The sequence below is a fragment of the Aptenodytes forsteri genome, unplaced genomic scaffold, assembly GCF_000699145.1.
Source record: "Aptenodytes forsteri isolate BGI_AS27 unplaced genomic scaffold, ASM69914v1 Scaffold229, whole genome shotgun sequence".
Taxonomy (NCBI): domain Eukaryota; kingdom Metazoa; phylum Chordata; class Aves; order Sphenisciformes; family Spheniscidae; genus Aptenodytes; species Aptenodytes forsteri.
In genome coordinates this window covers 4,074,466-4,092,111 of record NW_008795863.1, presented here as the reverse complement: position 1 = coordinate 4,092,111, position 17,646 = coordinate 4,074,466, and positions in this window count along the sequence as shown.

Sequence of the window (17,646 nt, the reverse complement as noted above, 5' to 3'; positions counted from 1 at the left end):
GACAGTGGGTGTTGCATCTATGTGTGTTATCATGACAATCCTGAATACAGGCATCTCAGAGGAACAGTTACCCCCCTTTTTGGGGATTTGTATTTCAGTTCTGACACCGAGACCCTGTTGGTGTTCAGGGAGCACTGGGCATCCAGGCTGCTGTGTTTTCCCTCTCTAGCACCAAAGGTTCCTTGACCTCAGTGCAATAGTGTGGAAAATAGATTGTGAAGCTCAACCCTCACCCAGGTTTTCAAAAATAAACACCTTTTTGTCTTGCAACCGGAGGCTAGCACAGGCTGTTCTATTGCTCTCAATAAACTTTCCATTGCCTCTAAAGATTAACCAGCTTGGGAGCTTTTAATATATCATCATAATTACATTTGCCTTTGGTAAATTTACCTAAAATGTCTTTCCAGAGGAATAAATTGCAGCATAGCAAGGGAGATGAGAAATTGCTATTCACAAGCTACTTCCTTCCAGAGGTTAGCTTATAAAAACGTGTGCTGACTTAGGCAGTATTCTTCATTGCCATTTTGGGGATGAAGATTTGGTTATATTAAGATTTCTTGCACATCCAGGAGTGTCCTCACACATATATAAATAAGACGAACTGCTGAGCTCTGGAAATAAATCACTTAGCTTCGCTTGGAGATTTTTAGGAAACTCTAAGGGCTGTGAAGATAGAAAAAGAGATTAAAATACTTCCATTTGTCTTAAGAAAAGTCAGTTTTCAATGGGCAGTGGGATACACAGCCAGTACTTCATCAGAGGCATATTCCAAGGATGGTCAGGACACAGCATGAAGAAATGAGTGACAGTTCTTGCTTGACAAACTCAAGGTATTTGGGAAAAATCAGGTATCCAACATCTATGTAGAAAGCTTGGCCTGTCGATGACTGTTCTTCCTTGGAGTAAGCGTGACAAAGGATCGCGGTAGCAGGGAAACAGAGTTTCATGAGCCTGGCAAGTAAAAGCAGTGCTGGAGCTCAGTACTCAACCTCCGACGTTAGGCATCCGTTTGCTTACCTACAGAATAAAAGGAAGAAAAGCAAACGGAGAAGACCTAATGTTGAGGTCCTCACTCGGCCAAGTTTTACAGTTTTCTGACAGCACTTCAGTTTTCAAAACATAAAAACCATGTGGAAAAGAACATTTATAAATTATTAAGTGGTCTGAAGTCTTATGGATGCATTCAGATATTATGGGAGTCATTAACATGTTATAGTGATAAAGAAAATGTCTAAGAGTTCTTCTGGTGATACGGGACTTAAAAATGATGGCAATATGTTCCTATTATTTAGTTTGCTTCAAAATTTTATTACATGGAGCTGCACATCCCTAGAATTTTACATGCAAATTAGTGCCTCTTAATTCTTCCTCCCGTATGAACCAAAGCATTAACTGGGCCACATTTTCAATAAGTGGAGCTCCATATGCGTACATCTGTGCTTACAGGTGCAAATCCCAAAGCTGTGCTTGCAGCTGAATGTTTTGATATCTGTTATTTCCATGAAAAATGTTGTCACTAAGGGTAAAAACATAAGTGTGTTTTGTATCAAATTATAGGCCTCAGTTTCCTGGAAAGATTTGAGCTTATGAATTAATATAAATATGAATAATATATCAACTGATATGTTATCTCCTTTTGGGCTCATTCAAGTGGGAGAAATTGGCTCCATAGTTGGGAAACTACTTATCATTTGGATGGTAAGACACCCAAACATCGTATGCTGGCCCAAAACATTGCAATGTCATTGCGCTCCCTCAATCACCAAAGGTATGTTGGGTTGTTTCAGGCAGCATTTGTTGCAGGGACCCTCCAGCTAAAGTGGAATTGTCCCATAAAATCTCGGACAGCCATTTTGTTGGCAAAGCAGTGTAAAGAAGTGCATGCTCTTCTCAAAGAACTGCCGTAAATTATCTTCCTGGTCACAAGGCGGCAAGAGGAGAAGAATATGCTTTGCAAATAGGCATGTATTTGAAGCACAGCACTTCCTTAAGCAGACAAGTTTGTATACCAGCTTACGCTTTGCTCAAAGTTCTTCCTGAGCATACAATATCTTGCCAGAGCTTTGCAGGGTCAGAGCAATGTGCACACATTTTTCTTTAAAGTTATGAAGTTTGGTCATAATAGTCAGTGGTATTCTTAGCTCTTTCCTAGGGCACTAATTTCCCAGAGCTTCTTTTATAGTCAGCTCCTTTACGCAGTATTTCAGCTGTTCTGGATTGTAGAAGAAGTTATCTCATCCCATTGGCTATAGGATAAGCAAAAGGAGGTTAATTTCCCTGGCTAAATTTAATCTGTGTGAATAGCCCTTAATTTTTACAGTAGTTTTTTCTAATATTTTTCATGAAAGGAACCATTCAAAATAATGCAAATTGTTCTGACAAAGAAGGGAGCCACAGGGTCAGGTGAAGAGTATCTGGTGCCTGCTCCATTTTATCTTGTGTATTGTCATCAGATGATAATTTTATAAACAAAGATTTTCCAACATGTATTTCAGATTTGCGAAGGACATCATCTCCCTAGTCGCCATCGTCCTTCTGTGTCATGTGTTCTGTAGCTTGGAAATACTGTACATTTTCTACTGCAGGCATGTGTTTTGCATATCAAGACATGATCTTAAATTTATAGAAGTGGATTTTTGCATCGGGACAATTCCCACCTTTTACCAATCTTTCCTAAACGCAGAGGAATGGACAGTCTTAACCAGGTGAAAGGAGGCCCTTCTCAGAGCGCCTCTCCGAGTAGGAGAGAGCAGTGCCATCTATTGATTGGGTGGTAAAATAATGTCTCCCTTCCGACATTCAAAATGCTTTGGGAGTTTGGGAGTTTAACCCAAAGCTGAAGCCTTCTTCAGAACACCAGCACTGTTCACAAGTTTTTGTTTTGGTAAGTGTCATGCTTCAGTAATACATTCTTGAGAAGGAAAAGACCTAATCCCCACAGCTCAAAAGTCTGATTCTTTTGGCTATTAAACACTGCGATCTGGAACATGGCACAGTTAAGAAAAAACGTCTGTGCAGTGCTTTCTTCCTAATATTTGACTTTTAGGTTCTTTCCAGTATTTAACATAGTAGCTTTCTAATGAAAATGCAGATGTATATAATAAATGGCATAGTACACAACAGAATTATCTACTGCACCACGCTTTATTTATTAAGAATATAGAAACAATATCTCTTATATATGTCTGGAGACATTATGCTACCACGGTTAAAGTGGAAATACTTTATTACCAATAATTTGAAATGGGCGTATACAAGGCCATGATGAACCCAGAAGTAGAAATCACTGAAGAAAAGCATAGATGAATGCAAACAGAATTTTTGCATAGTATCAGCTACCAGACACTCTATTCAATATATTTCAGATTAAAATAAGTAGTCCTCAGTTGTTTAACTAGGACATTTACAAATTTATAGAAACTGGATTTTCTTCCTATACTATATATATAGCACATACATAACAGAATACCATGCAACATACCATGACATTCATTTAGGATGAGGGGCATAATTCACATACTTACTGTGAGTAAAGTAGTCTTCTCAAATTCATGTTGATGAACCCTTTGACTAGTACTTCATGCTGCCATTTATTTCCTAAAATTTTGCGTGCATGCTTATGTAACAAACCTGGCAGTGCCTGCCACCTGATTGGCAATCTCATGAAAAATGCAACTATCTAAATATCACTGAAGTCGGCTCTACCAGCCCAATATGTTTTGATTCTATAGGTATTTATATAGGGCTGGTTCTTTCTCTACACTTCTGAAGTGTAAAGGCTCACATTTACTTACAAAACAGCAGTAGTTTGAGAAGTTGTTATGCCACAGCTGAATAAAACTGGTGCTCGGTCCTCACCTTCAGTACACAGTGCAATAGCTCCGGTTAAAGTAATGCTGAAGATGGGTTTCAGCTAAGGCACCAGCTCAGGTCCTGTCTGGTCTGTTCAAATGTGGCACCCTGTCCAGATAACCACAGACCTGAGCAATGGACATAAACGTCCACCGGGTGGCACTAAATAACAGGACTGTGGACTGGTATGGCCATATATCCTGTATCGGCACTGTAACCAGCTGTGTAAACCTGTTAACCAGGTTACAGGATGCTACTGGCATAGTTGTGCATATTCCTCGGAATATTCTGAATTTTAGCTGTTTGTTTTCTATCAGGTTGGCCTTTAAAATTCACAAGTGCAGCACTGTACTTCTTTTGTTGCAATGCAAAGGAATCACAGGATGGAGACAGAAGCTGTGGTAAAACACGGTATTGACTCTAACAGAGATGAGCAGTTTGCTCAGTGACTAGCAATCTCTTCTATTAAAGCCCATCCTTTACTTCATACTTTTGTTTCATGATAACAAGCCAGACTAAATCAATCAGCCAAACCTTCGTGAAGAAGCTCTAATGTAGTTGTTGATTAAACCTTGTTTTAAATACAGTGTTCACCACAAAGAAACAAAGAAAGGCAAGGCTTGTAAGAAAAGTAGTATCCATTAGCAGATAATAGTGCAGTCTCACAAATGCCAACCTTTCAAGCATATGCACATTCTTCAGGACTTAAACCTAGTTTTTTAACAAACGCTAACCTTAAGGCTTTAAAAAGTTTCCCTCTTGTGTTGTTTAAGTGAACTGAACACCTGAAAAAAATCCTCACTGGGACTTAGTGTTTATGATTTTGCCTCCTAAAACATGGTATCAGCATAGGCCTCTGTTTTGCACTTGTATGTTAAAAAACATAATATATGAACATGGAAATGGCTGCAGGAGGTCACACTGAAGATCCATCCAGTCCAGCAGCGGCCAATAGCAGAGCACGGGGCACACTGTAATAGTGCAAATACTGACGGGAAATTCTTCCAGTTCCTAACAGCCTGAAGCTCAGGCACTTGCGAGCCCAGAGGTGATATTTGTGCTTCATAGCCTTTAGTGGTTTGTTGGGGGTTTTTTAATGGATTTCTCTTACTTGTATTTTTTCAACGTGCATACGGTTCGGCATTGATCGCTCTGCATGGCAGTAAGTTCCACATTTAAGTATGCATTGCTTGAAAAGGTATCTCTTTTTGTTTGTTTTGAACCACAAGAGTATTGCTGAGTGTTTGTTCTGAACCACAAGAGTATCGCTGGATGCAAGTGTGATGCTGCAGTAGTACACACAAGGGGAGAAGTTTTACACTTTTAAATTAGATAGCAGGGCTGCCTAACTAAACAGACTTTTATATGCTATTTGTACCATAGATGATAAAAGGATCTGAAATTATTTTTTTTATCTTCTCTGAAGTCAGGCAATTACAGCAGCTATAGGGCTCAGCTATAAAGGCCAAGACCTTTAGAACCAACCTATCATAATGTTTATCCAGGCATAAAAATGCTGTGAAGATAAAGCTCATTATCTCAGGCCTTCCCGGATTGAGGGAGAAGTGTTATATTCATAATGACATATGGGAAGTACAGTGATGTAAAGCGCGGAGGTGAGATTCTGTGCCGTGCTTGAATCATTCTACGAGATTTTTAGATGTTAAGATAGTTTTACAGCTACCCAGTTCTGAGGGTGTCTGCGACTGAGGAGCTCTGCCTGTAACTTATGCTGTTTAAATCTCTCTGGGGCACTCACAGGGTCACAACACTGCCTTGTATCATCCCCTTCTGCTACCACCTTTTCTATGACACGATATACATGTCGTATATTTAAAGACAGCAGAAGGCTCAGTCTTTTTAAACTGACTGTAGATTAAATCCATCAAGAAGCTCTGTGGTTCCTCCTTTCAACAGTTTAGGTCTTAGTGTATTGCTTCCCCTAGAAGTCAAACCAGTGTAATTATGGGGAAATCTGCTCTCTTAAAAGGATGGGAAAAAGAACTTTTCTTTGGAAAACAGTCTAAAAATTGGTGGTTGAAAGATTTTTTACAGACGATGATACAATAAAAATCTCAAGATAAGGAGCTGGAAGTTTCTTACATTTATTCATAGGTGGCATTTTTCACAAGTGAAAAATGGGCCTTGGCATTTTCCAGTCCTAAGGTCAGCCAGAAAGCTAGATGCAGACCTAGAGTTTAAAAGCACTTCCTTATTTTGAATAAATCTGTAAACAAAACTAACTGGACCAAATTCCTTCTAGGCTAACCTAAGTGAAGCCTGTTGAATTATGTCAACAGGAAAAAATTTGACCTATCTTGTTTGTAAAATGTTGCACAAATATAACAAATAAATTGAGTAAACAGTTCCAGAAAGAGTGCAGCATCATCATTCAAAATACATTCTAGGAGACATAAGGGTAGATAGTGAGCTGAAGACTTGCATCATGGAAGAAAAGCTAAATAAGGATTCAAATCTGCTCTAACACATTTAGTCTTGCTCTTCTTATTTCTTTCTTTAGTTTGTTTAGGACAGAAGCAAAATCTACTTACCAATCAGACAGGACCAAATTCACCTCTGGTGTAATTTAGCTGGATTTAAGACCAAGACTGAATCAGTATTTTGACTGGCAGAGGATGACAGTGGCCATGGGTAAAGTGCAGGATACAATTCTATCTACATACACTGAATATCCAAAACCAATGAGAATACTTAGTGTCCAATGCATGGATTAAAAGCACCCCAGTATCTACCTGCACAGGAGACCTGGTCCATTGGATTCACAGATATCCTGTTCCTCTCCTTAACTTCTGTGTGGTATTATTCCTCCCAGCAGGAGCTTCTTTTCAGGCCCTCCAAAGCCTGGTAAACTGGCGTGGGTAGCAGAAACTGCTTTTCGACAACTGTTACAGCTGGGACCTGGGGACCACTATAATGGTAGAGTTCTGAGAGAATGAGCCAGTCAATAATTCAAGCAGGCATCTATTTATGCTCAGCTTTTAGGAAATCCATCTGTTAACAACCAAAAATCAAGCATTAATTAAACATACAGACCTAAACATGAAGCCTTACGTCTACAACACTGTGAGACTGATGCTGCATTGTGGTTTCTGGTGGCTACATGATTTGACAATTCTTAGCCTCCAAGGCTGCAGTGACTGAGTTTGAGAGCTCTCTGGCAGGGGAAGCCATAACCAAAGGGGGCATATTCTCCCTTCCCCAAGCTCCACTGTGTATCACTCACATTTACATACAGCTTTCCCATGGATCAAGACCAGTCTGGTCCAAAGGTTTATTTTCTCTTTCCCTAGGTCAGAACGAGTCTGTTCTGGCTTCTCAGACAGATTCTACACTCTTCTGCGCGCAGGTCCAGTCCAGCCTCTTCATGTGGGTGTTACCTGTTTGCAGACTACATGCTGGCCGTCTGATTCCTTCAAGTTTTTGCAGACTGGGTACAGTTATCTTAGCTCTGCTATTTTTGTGCAACCATGCCAAGCAAACAGATATTACACGGTATTTCACTTCCTACCCTAAATCAAACAGTCTTGTGGTATGTCTGGGTGCAAGGCAAACAGGATGCCTCATGTTTCTGCTTTAACTCAAGCAGGCTTGTAGTATATCTGGGTACAATGCAAACAAAATATATTTCACAAATAGGTCTTCTCACTGCACAGCTATCCCTGCTGACTCTTGCTTCCTGCCATTCTGGAGGCAAACTAGCTGATCCCGCAACCGAGTACGGCATGATTTTCCTTCTTTTGTCAAATCACCTTTTACTCAGCATGGAGTTAGAGTCACTGACTCACCTGAGAACAGCCTCCACTCCTCCTCTACCTGAGCCACTAAAAGCTGCCTTCTCACCATCAGGTAAATGACAAGCAAAAGATAAATGTGTATTTAACTGTTTTGGGTTTGTTTTTTTTTTAAAAGGGAATGGGTCATTCACATGCTTAAATGTAAGATTATAACTGTACACTTCTCTGACTTAGAACTTGGTAGCAGTAACAATTACTTGTTTAATGAGGGCTGGATATAAATACTAGATGGAATTTATTATCTCTTGTGCTTCAACTGTGAACCACAGCAGATGGTTTCAGTCTATGCAGATTAAGAGCAAAGTAACACATTTTGTATTTCCAGAATAAATAGGAATAACTTAACACCAATTACAGTTAGATCATGCAAAGTAGGAAAGACAGCATTCTAAGCACTGAACATCTACTGATTTGAGCAGATTTTGAGACTATAAATATTACATTTGGCAGTTTAGAATCATCCACACCACAAATGGATGAGAAACTGTGAGAGAGAAGAATGAATCTGCAATAGGACTGGGATTTGGTTCCCTTTTCCTTTACACCACTCTTCCACTCAAGCCTTTACAGTAATTTCCAATATAGCTCTTTTTCTGCAAGGATGCATGTTAGAACTAGTTTTGTCACTGGAACAGTTCCTCTGAGTAAAGCCCCTCTTAGGTCCTACCCTTGTCTCCAGGAGGTTAAATCAAAGCATTAAACAGGAGAGGACAGAAGTACTTATGGGACAGATGGGGAAGCGCAAGCAAACGACATAACAGTATTCATCAGTGTGACTGGTATCAGTTCCAGCACTCTTAACTGTTGCCATGGGTTTTTTAGATATCAGAGCAAAGAAGGACTTTAACAAGGAATTGAAAAGCTATTTTAGATATTAATACATATAGGAAATTTCTCCCCAGTGGGCAGCACAGGGAAAGCATGAAACAAGTGGGCAATGCAGACTGACATCACAGTGTAATAGAAGAGGAGATTTTCCATAGAACCACCACCTCGACGGCACCAGACCTGCACATGGGCCTGCCCAGGAGCTCCCACGTGTTTGGTTTTGGTGCATAGCTCACCATCCTGCAGCCCAGATGGCTGAATTAATGCCAAACATGAGGTGGCAATTCCAAGCCAAGCAATCTCTTGTCACTCTGTATGAGGACAACATCCAGAATGGAGAGAGCATTCTTCTGTACGACAGCGCCTGCAGCAGAGACAAGCATTTCTGTTGATGAGTTAGTGCCAAGGTATGTCCTTGTTTACCTTTGAGGAGTGACAGTTAGCAGTGTAGTGCAGATTGGACCATGGATTTTGTCAGGCAGGGTCTATGCTGCAAGATGATACCTGGTGTGTTTGTTGTTCCCATAGTTCCTGTTGTCACCCAGTTTCTGACACAGAAATAGCTGTTGTACAATTGAATCAAAATAATTATGGGGATTGAATAGAAGAAACAAAAAATGTTACTAATGCAGCTTTATAAGGGGGGAGAGGCCTTGAAAGTGAAAACAAGCCTTTGGAGAATAACGGAAAGTCAGAACTTTCCCTTATTTTGTGGCCAAATTTGGGGAAACAGTATTTGCAGCAATATTCTGAATGGCTGTGAATGGGGAAAGATTGAAATCACAAGGACATTTACTCAGGGGAGAGAAAAGAATGTGACAGTTACTGAAATAAATAATAGGCTTAGGTGTTAGCAAGTACAAGGGCAGAAGCTGCATTAAAGTAGGTTTTTTGATGAAACCTCAGATAGCAATTGTAAACAGTTTAAGTATGCTAAGAGATGAAAAGAGAAAGGATGATGAGGCAATAAGCAGGAAAGGCAGATGAGTTCAAGGGCACTATTTTGATTAAGATGGGAGAGGTTAAATCATGCCTGTGAAGATCTGTGAAGAGGATAAACCAAAGAAGAGTGAGGAGAAGCCTGAAGATGATTAAAGATCGTGTGATGAGTGGGCATCAGAAACTAAAAGAGAGGATGAGATGAAGACCTTAGGAACACGGTCAGAAGAGGAAAATGAGAAATTTGAAACCTCAGTGTCTACCATGGCAGAAATAGCAAGTTGCAGACGGGGGCATATATGTTTTTGGGTCTGGTACACGGCTCCTCTATTTCCTGTTCCAGTGTGGCGATCATGAATCATTGTGTCAGCTTTGGCGGTGAAAGACTGGCCCAGACTCTGGCACAGTCATGCTGTTGGCACCCAGGCTTGGGGCTGGGTCCTGGAAAGGTGTGAGTGTGCAGGGGACACACCTGTGGGAGGCTCTCGTGTGGTAAGCAGGACCTGTGCACCAGGATGCTCCTGTCAACTTGGCAGCAATTTGTTTCACCACGGGTATCAAAGTGTGGAACAGCTGGATCCTAATAATCCACAAAGATACCAAATCAGTCTGTCTGTTCCCAACAGACTTAATTACTCTCAAAGCTTTGGATGTAAGACAAATGTAATTCCTGTGCTTGTAATTATTATCCATAGAGCTGTGGAGGTAGCTCTGACTAGGTCTGCATGTTTTGATTTACATTAGGTAAAACAGACTCCTTCCCTGGGGACCCACTTTGATGCAAGGGAATGGCTGATATGACCTGGTGATAGCGAGAGCTATGCCAGTGGAAGTATTAAGTTCTGGAAGGACCATCCCAGGTGAACAGATCAAAGATTAACGGACAAATAAAAAACAGCTTCTGGTCATCCAGGATGGTGTTCATGTAATAGTCAGGGGAAAAAAGAAAAAGGAAAAAACAAAAGTTACTGAAATACAGTATAACTGTTATAATAAACAGGATAATAGACAAGGATAGCAGAAACATATTTGTGCCCTAGGATACCTGACGAAGCATTTGTTTTCAGAGAAGATACTAACACATTAGAAAGTCAGTGCCCTAAAAGTCTTACTAGGCAAAGTAAAAATATCCTTTTAAACTGCATAATAATAACAACTGCACAATAATAATTTGACCAGAAGTCAAATTCTTTCCTGGTAGAAGTTTGTTGCCTCTAGGGAAGAAATGAAGATGCTGTCTCCTTTCATGCACACATTCATTGTGTCGCATTTTTTTGGCTGGGTTTTTTTTGGTAACCTCAATCCCAAGAGGTTTAATGCATTTTAATATCTTTTTAAGTAGGTCACTGGTTTTCCTTTTCTGCACTGCCCTCCTTCTAAAACAACTTGTAGTCTAAACCTTTATTTATTCGCTTTAGAATAGAACAAAAAGAGCTCTGCAGAAATTTCAGATCTACTTTAGCAATTCTACTGTATTCCTCTTTAACCTCACCCACTCAATACTCACCAGGCTGTTCTCAAGTTCTTGCCTTTCCATCTGCTAGTCCTTCACAGATAAGGATTTGGGGAGGAAGGCATCCCAGAAAGATGAAAGCTGCGTACTGCAGAAAAAAGGAAACTTGTTCTTAAAGAGTATGACAAGGCAACGCAAATTGTTACTAGAGCTGTCACCATTTTGGTCATGCATCATCTTTGTAAAAAGCCAGTAATATATTGACCGTCAGGAGCTAAAAAGAAAACAGCCTAAACCTCCATCCCATTATGTCCTTCCTGCATTTATCTCCATTGAAAATTACAGTTGCCTCTCTTCCAACGCCCCAGAAGACCTGCAGAACTTGGTAATACAGTAACCCACAAAATGTAAAAAAAAAAATTTACCCAGCATGAGGTGGGGAGACACTGCGGTGAGGGAGTGACAAGAACTACAGTACATTCAGGTAGTAACTGTGTAGAGGGGGGGTCATCTCTGACTGCTTGCCTGAAAGGTGGAGAGAGTGCATTGGTAAATTTTTTGCTTGGGATGCTAGAGGCTGCAACACCACTGGTTGCATTTGGTCAGCATCCTGAAGTCCAGCTTATGAATCAAGGGCCATGCCACAGCGACTGCTGTGTTACTTGGAGCTTGTGAAAGCAAGTAGAGCAAAATCCAGACTCCCATCTCTGCCAGCACAAGATGTGAGGTTCACAGGCACTGTGGGAGGAAGACATAAATAATAAATGAGCTAAATAATGAAGACTAGCTGTACCTAATTATAGTTCTAGCTGCCCTTTTGAATAAAGAATGTTCAAAGCTGCTGCAAAAAGACGCTGATCCCTTTTTTGAATAGTGTTTGAACTTCACGGATGATTAACATGGGAAAGTCAGGAGATGCCAATGGAAGTCACACCAGCCTTTCATAGTCTTGTTGAAGAGAGAAGCAGTGTCTCTTACAGCAGCTTATTTACACATCAAAACATTCTTAAGTTTAAATTAATATTTAGCCTGAATACAGAAGCAATGTAAGAAGTAAAATTAAATTGTGTAGACTATTTGGAAGACGTTCTTCCTTATAGCTTTTGGTACCTGACCTGGGAGACTAACTTAGGAAAGTAGCTCTTCAGGCTCTGTACATAGTCGGGAGACAGTCAATTAACTACAGAAGGAGTGCAAGTTCCTGTCCGGGGCATTTTAAGTGTCTAATGCTAAATGTGTGAATGCATTTACCTCCTCATCCCTCTCTATCAATAGTTTAACTGAGAAGAATTTGTTCCTAGTGCCCTTCCCATGCTGCAAACCAGGGATTATGAATGCCTGATCACTGGGAACTGAATTTCTCTCAGACTAGGGGAAAAACATGGTCTGTGGAATAGGAGGCCAGTTTATAGGTCAGTGGACTTGCGTTATTTTCCAGCTCTTGGTGATTTCTTGTGACTGACCAGTGGTCAGTACACATTTGCTTCACATTTTCCTATCTGTAAAATAAATATAATATTTCCTAGTCACATTCTAAAAGACGTCTTCATTTTTGGATAACAAAGCCTTAGTTATATACCAACTACGATTATTTCATTCCCAGCACAAATATCTATCCATATAGGCACACTTAAGTTATTATTACATATTTCTAAATAATGTGAGTAGTAGAAATAAAGGACAGTTTAAATTAATATTCTTTCTAAACTTTAAGTGCATTTCCACTTTCATACATAATATGAAATATACTTCCACATAAAGGTGACATTTAAACTGCTACAGCATATTGAAACAACTGCATTTGCAGAAAGTACAAATCTAATCAAGGGACTTATAAAATTGTACAATGCCTTTGTGCAAATAGTAAACACCATTAAGATGTTTTTCATCATCCCTTATTCTACCAGTGGAAGAATATTTCATATTACCATATAGGCTTGCTCGTTAGACCTCAGTAACACTAAAGCAACATCTAGGAACATAAGCAATGTGTAGGCATGTTGAATAAAGTGCAGTGTGTTGTAAAAGAAGTACATTGTAAAGAAAAAACATATCATGCGCTGCTAATCTGTAATGCCATCTGTACACAGAACAGACTATACCATGAAGGAATGCCAACAAATCATCTTTGAATTTAAGCACAGATTACTTCTATATTTAAATATATATCTGTTGTGGTTTAACCCAGCAGGCAGCTAAACACCACACAGCCGTTCACTCACCACCCCACCCCCCGTGGGATAGGGGAGAGAATCGGGAAAAAAGAAAAGTAAAATTCGTGGGTTGAGATAAAGACAGTTTAATAGGACAGAAAAGGAAGGGATAATAATAATAATCCGACCGATGCCCAGCCAGTCCCCAAGCAGTGGTCGCTGCCCCCCAGCCAACTCCCCCCAGTTTATATACTGAGCATGACGTCACATGTTATGGAATATCCCTTTGGCCAGTTTGGGTCAGCTGTCTTGGCTGTGCCCCCTCCCAGCTTCTCATTGGCAGGGCATGAGAAGCTGGAAAGTCCTTGACTTAGTGTAAGCACTACTTAGCAACAACTTAAACATAGGTGTGTTATCAACGCTATTGTCATACTAAATCCAAAACACAGCACTGTACCAGCTACTAGGAAGGAAATTAACCCTATCCCAGCTGAAACCAGGACAATATCAACCTTCATGATATAAAACAAAATAACTGGCTAAACCGTGTATCAGTATTTTACTGAGTTCATGTTTCCACAGCTAATGCAAAACTTCCTCTTATTCATTCGGTGGGTGTTGTATAAAGGATGCCAAGGTTACAAGTATTTTATCTGCATTAGGTACACAATAGTGCTTGAGCCTATTTTCATTGTCATTCTCCATCATTTACTGGTACTGCTACCATTTGCTTCAAGCAAACTGTAGGACAGAGATGCAAATTTATCGTCTCTAGTACTCAAGCCATGGACGCAAAGTGATGATCAACAAAAGAACTGAAATATATTTGTTGTATACAATGGGCTGTGAAAGGTCATATTTGACAACCCAGTACGCCTGGTCCTCGGATGGGGAAAAATCAGTTCAGTTCTCTCTCCTTCGGTGGAGCTATACCACTTTCCACCAGCACAGAAGATATGGCCAGTTACCTGTTGCAGTGTCATGCTCCTTCTTTAGAAGTATCTTTTCAGATGCTGTAACACCTACTACACCTTCCAGGTTTCTCTGGTATAGCAAAGATTATTACCATCCCAGCCAGCTTCCCCCTGCAACAGTATTCCCTGGTGTTCACTTCCAGTTTGGTTCTTAATTGTTTTTCAGCGCTGTGGCTAAGTAATTGTGGGTTAGTTTTTTTTCCGTGTTCCATGTGCCTTCTCATTTTCTTTCCAGTCTCTATCCTTCTGCAGTTATTTCTCTGAAGAAAAATGTTCTGCAGAAGTGGTTCCATGTACAACCTCAACACTACCCATACAGTCATCTTTTGTTGGAAGAGTCCCTTCTGTGATGCTAATAAATATCCATTCTAATATTTACAGTTCTCAGGTAAGCGTGTTAAACGAGCAAGCAGTTCATTGCCTGCTTTGTCTCTGCTTACAGAAATAGGTCTCAGATCATACTTTACACTAATTCTGCTCTGTAGTACATACAATTTTTTGATTAATTAAATCTAATCTATCACAAGGATAGCAACACTTTTTCATCTGAAACACTCCTGGGTATATAAGCCAGTTTTTTGTACAGTGTTGCAATGTGAAGATTGCAACCGAGAATGTTTTGTTTTCTAACGTTTTTACGTCTTAATTATTTAATATGATCTCTTCTGTTTGTCCCCTGTGTTTTCACACTTCCTAAAATATATCACCGTACTGGTGTAAATATAAACATACTAATGTATAATGCTGAGGTTTCAGAAATATCTTAATAGTCTTTTCTTTTTCTTTTTCTTTTTTACATAGTTGACAGCAGAACTGATTGAAGGTGTTTAGTGTGATAAGAAGCCTGTGATACCATTTGACAGTATTTATGTTCTCTCCAGATGACCTGTTTTCAGAAGAATCTCTTCAAATGGCTTGCCAACATTCACAGTCCCTACACTGCCAATTACTTACTATTTATATTACTTAATGTTAGAGCATGTATCATAAAATAATTAAAATTGAATGTTTTCAAGTATGATTGGTTAATATTACATGTACTGCTATGGCTGGAAGTACCACTTTTGCATGTCAGAAAATTTACAGCAAATGCCTGTACATGAGTAATGGATTGAAGATTAATGAAAGCCGATTTGTTTATTTTTGTATTTCAGGATGGAGTCATTAAATAACAGTCATTAAATATCCCTAGTGTATTTCCATTTAAAACAAAAGCCTGAAAGCAATTATTTGGCATAATGCCTACTAACAAAGAAATCCAATGACACAGTAAATAATTATTTGATTGCAAGAATAATTCTCTAGCCTACATTTGCAGAAAACAGTAGTACTCTCCATCTCTCCCCTACTAGCCCATGCAATTAGAGCTTGTGAGGCTGCTGGGGACAGGGTGTGAGGTTACAGAAAGAGGTGGTCTGGCCATTTCTCACCCGTCCTTGCACACCTGCCCTATTGGAGACATAGGCACAAGTACACCATCTGCTGCATTTCCAGACCCTTATCAAAAGAGTAAACACAGACACAGGGAGTCTTGTTCTCCTTAATGCAGCTTCCCTTGTTGATGGGTCACACTGAAAAAGGAGTTGTCTGAAATCATTGTGGTCCATTAGACCCTCTTAGGAATCACTGGCGGTTTGAGCAGTTGCATGCATGTGCTTTGCGGTGCTGCATCAGGCCCTGCGTGGGCAGGACTTTGGCACTTCGGTACAGTGCATGCAGAAGGCAGAACGCACAAAGCCAATGGGCAAGTCTGCAGATCACTGCAGATGCTGGACTCCCATTCAAGGCCACACTGGTTCCAATTTATTTTTTTAGTATTGTCATCTGATAAATAGACTGAGTTTAAATTACAAATGCTTCCAAATGCTTTTTTTCCCTTGTCTAGTAACACGTTTATGAAGTCCAACTGAAAAATGTGTATTGGGCTAACTTATATAATTAATAAATTACCATGATTATATATTTTATAGTATGCAAATGAACGTTTATTAATTTATCTGCACAGGAACAGTCCCTGACTCTAATCATACATGGCCTTTGCTATTCTTAGACCGTATGCCTAGGGCAGATTCTCAACAGGATATAAAAATTTGGCTTAGCAATGGAATCTGTAATTTGTGCTTGAACATCGCTGCACCATTATACTTGCTCTGCTTTAGGCAGTCTTAAGTGTTTTAAGAATTCATCTCAGAGTAGTATAGAAGTACAGAAGTGAGGTTTATAAGCAACTAAATAATTAGTGAAAACAAATCAATGAAAATATCAAATACTGGTAGCAGCACTTAAATTACAAATGCTGATAGTAGCTCTCAGCATTGAGGAAATGAAGAATAAGGAGCAGGAAAACAAGCACTGACTGCAGTAAACCCAAATGCAAAAGGCTCTCTAACCAGAGAGCTAGCACCACATCCTACCTGATTTGTGCAAATGAAAAGTATTCTAGTAAAAGGACATTAATTACAGTAACAGTTGCCAAATATATACATGCAAATATACATATTCATGTTTATCTGTTAGTATGTATAAATGCAATTAGCTGAAAGAGTAATAAAGTATCTTAAATGTTCCAATATGTGCATTGCTTAGCATTTTGGGCTTTGTCTAGAGCTATCTGTTGAGATGTAGTGGGGCTTTTGTCTCGCCATACACACAGGTTTCCTTACAGGAGCCCTCCAGGTCCAACTATACAGGCAGAGCCACTGTGGTTCTGCCTAACCTGGCCTTTTGTCCCGGCAAGTGCCCTGATGGATCATTTTATCAGTACAAATCTGTAACGCAGTCATGAAATCTTTTTAATAAAATTCAGTTTGCTCTAGTGTAGTTAATCCTGCCTTTTGAATGTTTATATGAAGTAAAAAAGGGTCTTTCAACACAAATAAGCAGATGAAAAATAAGGTAACATTTTGGATGAAGGAAAACACTGTAAGGAAGGCTGAATTTCTGTTTTATCATGTGTTTACTAAAAGTACTTGATACTCACAGCATCAACTAGCACTGCATGAATTTAATAAGGCTGCATCACTGAAAGTCAAGGTAGACGAGAGTGTGGGGAGTGCAGGGGATTCCCCCTCAGAGAGAAGGAGGATATGGTAAGAGATGTTGGAACATCAGCTGGTGCTTTGCGAATCTGCAATGCTGAGTACTCATTGGTATAAAATACTTCCTTCTTCGTTGTTATTTGAAAATGTGAATTTATTTTACAGTGAAAAAGATACATTTGCATTCCTCAAATGTTTAGTCTTATTTTTCTGATAAAGGGAGGTCAAAACATAGATGCAAGCAGCTCAAACATTAAATACCTCAACCAACAAAACTGGGTAGAAAGGAGGAGAATGGAGGACCAAAAAAACCTCACCAGTTTCTGCAATTTTCCCCTATTTATTTCAGACACTTGCCTCCAAAGGGATTTGTTTTTCACAATGTATGTCGCAAAAGGTTAAAATTCACTGCAAATTCTCACACAGATCTTGTGGTTTTCTTCCCGTATTTGACACAAACCTTCCACGTCGGACAGGACAGGAATTGATCATCTGCAGGAGGGACAGTCTGGATAACTTCTCCTTCCAAAACAGGCAGTCATGATACCTGCTAGCGGAGTAAAGTGAGCGGCAACCGCCCCTTTTGGATGAGCG